Here is a 7,506-nt window from a genome sequence, read left to right as displayed (position 1 = left end):
TGGTTTTGATTTTCATTTCTCTGATGATTAATGATATTGAGCATTTTTCTATATTTTTGTTGGCAACTTCTATGTCTTCTTTTGAAAAGTGTCTGTTCACGCCCTCTGCTCACTTTTTTTTTTTGAGACGGAGTCTCGCTCTGTTGCCCAGGCTGGAGTGCAGGGGCATGGCAGAGCATAGCGGCAAGATCTCGGCTCACTGCAAGCTCTGTTTCCCAGGTTCAAGTGATTCTCTTGCCTCAGGCTTCCAAGTAGCTGGGACTATAGGCGCCAGCCACCACACCCGGCTGATTTTTTGTATTTTTAGTAGAGACAGGGTTTCACTATGTTAGCCAGGATGGTCTCAATCTCCTGACCTTGTGATTCGCCCGCCTCGGCTTCCCAAAGTGCTGGGATTACAGGCGTGAGCCACCGCGTCCGGCCCCTCTGCTCACTTGTTAATGAGGTTATTTGTCTTTTGCCTGTTAAATTCCTTATTAATTCTGGATATTTGTCAGATGCATAGTTTGCAAATATTTTCTCCTATTCTTTAGATTGTTTATTATGTTGATAGTTTCCTTTGCTATGCAGACGCTCTTTATTTTAATTAGATCCCATTTATCAACTTTTGTTTTTGTTGCAATTGCTTTTGAGAACTTAGTCATAAATTTTTTGCCAAGGCCAAGGTTGAAAATGGTATTTCCTAGGTTTTCTTCTAGGATTGGTACAGTTTAAGGTCTTATATTTAAATCTTTGATCCATCTTGAGTTAATTTTTGTATATGGTGAAAAGTAGGGATACGGTTTCATTCTTCTGCATATGGCTAGCCAGTTATCCCAGCAAATCAAGTCCAATTTTTTTTCTTTTTTTCTTTTCTTTTCTTTTTTTTTTTTTTTTGAGACGGAGTCTCGCTCTGTCACCCAGGTGGGAGTGTAGTGGCGCTATCTGGGCTCACTGCAAGCTGTGCCTCCCAGGCTCACGCCATTCTCCTGCCTCAGCCTCCTGAGTAGCTGGGACTACAGGTGCCTGCCACCACACCTGGCTAATTTTTTGTATTTTTAGTAGAGACAGGGTTTCACCGTGTCAGCCAGGATGGTCTCGATCTCCTGACCTCGTGATCCGCCTGACTTGGCCTCCCAAAGTGCTGGGATTACAGGCGTGAGCCGCTGCGCCCGGCCCAAATCAGATCCATTTTTAAAGTGATCATTTGCTTTGATTAGGCTAACATGAGCTGGTCTTTTCTACTTACAGTACATCAAAAATTCTTAACTAGGGTATACTTTGTCAATATAGTTTTTGAGCCAAAAAGCAGATTACTGATAAAGAAAGTTTGCCTTCAGCTCTTTAGCATTTTTTTTTCCTTTTAAAATTTTTTGGTTGCAGGGTAGTTTGTCTTATATCTCTGTACTATACTCAGAAGCTCAGGCATTTGGTACTGGGATATGAAAAAGATTGAGGAGCAAAAGAATTAACCTTTATTAACAGTGGGAAACACCATATTTGCAATAACCTTCAGAATTCACTGGGCTCATGGTTGTCTCCACTGAGGCTGCTCCCAATAATCTGGCAGCAAAAGGATGATGTAGAAAGGAAATACATTTAAACATCTGCAAACCTTTCTGCTGATTGAATCACCAAACATGCATCCACAAATCTGCATTATAGAACACTAGGTAAATCACAATAGAAACATATATCCCGAAAGAGAAAGATCATAATTTATTTATGAAAACTCACACTTTTAATTATCCATTGAGAACAAAATTCCAGAGATAAATTTAAATTTCTCTGAGAAGCAATGTCTCATTGTAGGTTAAACAAATGTATAAACTAGGTAAATAGTAAATATTATAGATTTGGGGTACTGAGGAGAGGTTAGCTGCAAAAACAAACTATTTTATATATATTTTCTTCTTAAGAAATTCTTCTGAAGCATCAATTCATGAACACAATTTGTCCACACCTAGTGCTAATTCATTGACTTTGGGTTTAATAGATTAAAATGATCTCTCTATAAAAAGATATACGATAGGTTCTTTGTAGTTATGAGCAATAATTTCTAAAATGTGACATGCATTTTAAATTCAGATGGTGTGGGGGCCATCAGGTGATTTTGCTTCGTAGACAGAAAACTAAGTTACTATCTCAGGAAGGTAGCAGGGGAGAAAAGGGTTGTGACTTCAGTTGCTTTATTATTTTATCCAATTTGATGCCTGCTTCTTTTCTCACCTCAGGCTTTCCATGGTGACGTTTGCAATCGTAAAGGAAACTAGAGGACGAAATGAATCAAACTAGGCTTTTGCTCCCACTATCCCAATTCTCGCCAACTGAAAGTCACAAAGGAAACTTAGTCTTATTAAAGGGCAGCGGGTCAGACCACAGAATCCGCAAAGCTGCTCTTAAGGCTCAGTATTCTTGCTGGGTAACATTACCATTGACACCAAGGGTCAAATGACTGTGCAGCATATCTGTCACCAGAAAAAGGTAGAAAGTGGGTTGCTGGGATATCGAAAGCTGAAAGCATCCAAATAGAGTTGGTGCTGTTATCAAAAACAAGCCTCTGTGCCTTTCTTTATTAACCTCACCTTCCACTTTGTTTAATCTTTTCCTCCCATGAGTTTTACTAACTCAAACTGAACTAGCACTTAAGATGTTTAAAACGTTTATCATTTCTTAAAACCCATGCTCAGGAGAGGCAGCCACTTGGCTTCAGAGCACATTTTCTTAACCTCGGCACTACTGATATTTTGGGTAGCACAACTATTTGTTGTCAGGTGCTATTTTGTGCATATATAATGTTTAGCAGCACCCCAGTCTCTACCCATTAGAATGCTACTAGCGTCCTCCAATTGTGACAACCAAACATATGTCCAGACATGGCCAAATTACCCCAGGTTGAGAACTTCTGCTTTAGAGATTGAATTGGTGGACTGCATGGTGTCCTCTGCAAGATAGCTTATGCCAGCCACTGCTTCAGAGCTTTTCTCCAGTAATAGAAAAGGAAAGATAACATAACCTGCTCTATATTACAGGTGGAGAGAAACTCCATTTATTCACTTAGAAAGATGAAATTGACATTATGAATGTACCTGCTTGGAAAACATGTAGTGTGACAGTTAAGAGTCACTTTGAAAATGTCTCAGTCCTTAGTAGTAGAGTAGGTGGCATTGACCTGAAAAGTTTAGAGTCCGGCTTGGGCTGTTCCATTGATTCATGGGGTAGCTTGTGACAATCCCTGGGACCTCACTATATCACTGGCTATAAGATGCCTTATGCTATGTAGTGACTCAAGACAATATCCATAAAAGACTCTAAGTGCTGGGAATAGCAGTCCTATATCAAAATAAGATGTCACAGATGCATTTGTGGATAGCCCTTTGTCCTAGAACTTCAATGTGTAAGTAGCAGAGTAAAATGAATTCCATGGAGAATGATATAGAGAAAGACCTATTCAGTTTAACTAAAAACAAAAAATTATTAGCAAATTAATAATTAGAAAAGACTTATTGAACACTAACAATGAACCACTTTCCTGTACACTTTACAGTATTAACTCATTTTATCGTTATCTCACTATTAGTGGTATTTACTCTTTTCAGGTAGTCAAATATCAGTATCAGTGGTATTTACTATTTTCAGTTATTTACTACTAATTTCACATAGCAATCAAGTTGTAGACTTAGCATACAAACCAATCAGTTTGGCTTACAACCGCTACAATATAAATTTTAAATCAACAAACATATATTACATCCATATTCACTGTACCAGGTGGTCTGCTAAGTGTTGGATAACCAAAGATGAGTAAGTCATGATTTCTGCTACCAAGCTGATCACAATCTAGTGTGGAGGCAGTTCTATATATATATATGTATATAAATCGTTCTATATAACTGAGACTAACATGATGTTTTTAGTATAGCAGCAGTTGCAAGTTAAGTAGTAGAACAAAGAAGGGGTGATGTATTGAACCCTAAGGGAAGGTAGGGGCTTCATAGAGGAGGCAGAACCACAGCTAGGATTTGAAGGATAAATAAGAATTCACCAGAAAGACCCGATGTGTTAACAGCCATTGGGGAGGAGGGAACAGCGTGAGCCAAGGCCCATCCTGGTGCTCAGCAGTTTGTCTGTCTTTGGGCTCTAGGTGCCCATTGTAAAACAGCCCATTCTTCAAAGCCCAACTCATCTGTATCCTTTTCAGATAAAGTCTTTTGGAATATTCTTGTGCTTATTCTTGTTCCGGATCTTGATTATGCATTGTGTTAGCTGCATTAACAGCATTCTCTCTGACTGGTCCCTTAGCTCCTCGAGGGAAGTGAATCTGTTTGCATTTATTGCTAGGCAGTAACTTATGCTAGATGATGCTGGATAAATGTTAAATAAATGGTGAGGTGAATAAAACATAGCTGGACATAAGGCAATGCAAATGTCATATCAAACAATTCATTAAATATATCCCATATTTAAATATGTGTGTGTGTGTGTGTGTGTGTGTATATATATATCTCTAAGATAAGTCAAAGATGAAGTTTGGCGTATATTTTGATGTCTGGGATCTGTGAGTGACTGCAAGGTAACTTGGAGAAATGAAAGAATTGGCACTAACTCCAATCAGTTTCTAATCCTGATAGGTCTGCTCTTGAGTTTGCCTAGTGCAGTGAGTGGTTCTCAAACTTAAGCATTAGTCAGTCTCAAAAATGTGTTAAAATGCAGATTCCTACAGATTCTAATGCAGAGTTCTGGAATAAGGTACAGGAATAGGCACCCTCCTCCTGAATGATTCTTTGAAATGAGTTTTTAAAAAATGGTCTGGTAACAGTAGGCAGAAGTTTTGGACTTTGGAGGAGAAAGAAGGAGCACCCAAAAAAAACATGAATGTTAAGGCCAGCTGAACAAAAAAGTATATATATATGTGTGTGTGTGTATATATACACATATTTTACATATATAAATAATCCTTATATATGTATTACACATATAAATAATCCTTATATATGTATTATATATATAAATACATATATATGTATTACACATATAAATAATCCTTACATATGTATTACACATATAAATAATCCTTATATATGTATTACATATATAAATACATATATATGTATTACACATATAAATAATCCTTACATATGTATTACACATATAAATAATCCTTATATATATATTACATATATAAATAATACATATATGTATTACATATATAAATAATACATATACATGTATTACATATATAAGTAATACATATTACATATACATGTGTTACTTATATATGTAATACATATACATGTATTACATATAGAAATAATACATATGTATTCCATATAGAAATAATATATATGTATTACATATAGAAATAATACATATATATGTATTACATATAGAAATAATACTATACATAGATATAGTCCCTCATTATCTTGTTACAGATTACTAAAATACTAACAAGAGGCATTTCTTAGGTACATGTTTTACCCTGTTTCTATCTGTTTTATGAGCAACTCCGACATGGGTGAGGCCCAGGCATTCATTGGTAGTTTTAAAAAATCTTCTGAGATGACAATAATAAACAGTTTGATCTAATAATCACTTTTAGGGCCTTAAAGTGACAAAATGCAAACATCTCAGAATGATTAACACTTTAGCAAGCCAATTTTCAGTCATTGTTAACACCTGAGGGTAAATTAATTATTTGCATTTTTTTTTTTTTAAGAGGCAACCAGATGAGGCGAATTCTCCATGAGAGTAAAATATACAAAAAAGAAAATTACATGGGAGAAATCAAGGTCGACAATCTTGCACTGCCTAGGGGAACACTGACTAACCTGAGGGCATCCTGAGAACCAGAAAGGACAAGTCTAGTATAGGGTTGTTTAAAAGGGGATAAGAAAGCAAGGAAAGAGGTCAGAGATTCCAGAGGCAAGTAGATGAGTGATGCTAGGTCAATATCTGGCCTGAGGCCCTCAGGTTTCTTCTTGGAGTAAAGCTAATTAATGAGGAATGTGTTGAGGCCTGAAAATAGAAGCTAGGTAATAGGGAAATCTGGGAAAGAGTACCATCTGTGCCTCGAGCTCTCCCAGCTTTAAACCATAAACTAATTCCCTCTCTGAGGTTTCTTGCGTCTTCATGAACAGGGTAAAAGTGAGCAGGGCCACTGACCTGGTTGAAAGAGAAAAGCTGATACAGGAGAAGAGAGGCAGTGTTTAAGGAAGGTGTGAGCTATTTTCAAGTGAGGAAGGCGTGTTTGAAGAAAGAGGCACTACGGAGGTAATTAAAGCTGTGACTGAAACCACAGAACTGGCTTGTTCTTAACTGCTATTTGTGGCTAATCACTTGCAAATAACAAATGAATAGCATGGTAAATGTTAGCAGGATAATTTTCTATTAATCAAGAATAATGAGTGAGTAGGCAAATTCCCTCTTCAAACATCCCTAATTTTAATGCTGTTGCATGTTGCTGCTTCAGATTGATTACACGGTGATTTCCAGGGAGTGAGACAGTAGGGAGACTCAAAATAAAAGGCAGGATATTATTATTTCCTGCTAATTTGTGTAGAATATCAACTTTTCCCACATGGATTCTTGTAGAAGGTGAAGATTGCCTTTCCAAAAATAATTTCAAGTCTGAGAGAAATGTCCAAATTTAAGAGAGAGAGAAGGTAGGAAAGAGGAAGAGGAAGAAGAAAGAGGAGAAAAACAGGACGAGGAGAAGAAAGAAAAGGAAGGGAAGGGAAGGAAGGGGAAGGGAAGTCCTGATTGCAAATGAAGCCATAAAACCTAAGTACATAAAATCTGGAATAAGTCTACATGTTTTCTCAATTTTATTCACTGTGAGGCTTTGAGCAATTTCCTTAAATGCAATGATATTTTATTTATACACTCATGGTAAAGAAGTACACAGAGTTTAGTTATTTCGCATTCCATTAGACTGACCTCAACAGTCTGGGTCTTGGTCTTCCACAACACCAGACTTTTCAAGAAATTAGATGTAGTCCCAGCCCTTCCAAAAGTATTTAATATTATTGGAAAATCAGCCACCTATGAAACAAGAGCAATGAGTGAGAGTCTATGTAATTATTCTGCAAAAGATTAGAAAGAAATTTCTTTATTCTTGTAGTAGTTCAAAGAAAGAGGGACTATTGTGGCAACAAGGGTTTCATAGTGCATGTGAAGTTGCCGGATGTAATTTGAAGACATGGTGTGATGTATTTTTCACTCATCCACATCTACTCTCCACCCTTCTCCATTCACCTCTTTACTCCAGGAGACTGATGTTTGCATTACATTAATGGGTCCTTTTGCCTTCCAGCCTCTTATGGCCTTTGTTCATTGAAGAGCCCCTGAAGGAGATAGGAAGAGGAGTGTGTAGTTGGTATTTATCTTCTGTCTCCTTGTAAGCTTGCACTTAGGAGCTTTCCATCCTCAGATAGAACAACTTCTATTATGGTCCCTCTGCACTCTCTCCTGCTTGGTTTTAGTACCACTTCCCGTCTCCCCCCACTTTTTTTTTTTTTTTTTTTT

The 7,506-nt window shown here is 37.2% G+C and overlaps 1 long non-coding RNA gene across 1 annotated transcript in view; it reads right to left on the bottom strand.

Annotated features, from left to right (window-relative positions):
* Positions 1-7,074: 7,074 nt before the first annotated feature.
* The window catches only part of LOC105522741, a 6,558-nt gene continuing 6,126 nt past the window's right edge, over positions 7,075-7,506 (bottom strand). The window contains exon 3 of the long non-coding RNA XR_001003494.1: positions 7,075-7,325. This is a non-coding gene — a long non-coding RNA (uncharacterized LOC105522741). The remainder of the gene's footprint in view (positions 7,326-7,506) is intronic.

The sequence above is a fragment of the Colobus angolensis genome, unplaced genomic scaffold (assembly GCF_000951035.1).
Source record: "Colobus angolensis palliatus isolate OR3802 unplaced genomic scaffold, Cang.pa_1.0 Scaffold44, whole genome shotgun sequence".
Taxonomy (NCBI): domain Eukaryota; kingdom Metazoa; phylum Chordata; class Mammalia; order Primates; family Cercopithecidae; genus Colobus; species Colobus angolensis.
This window is presented reverse-complemented; position numbering and strand designations above follow the sequence as displayed.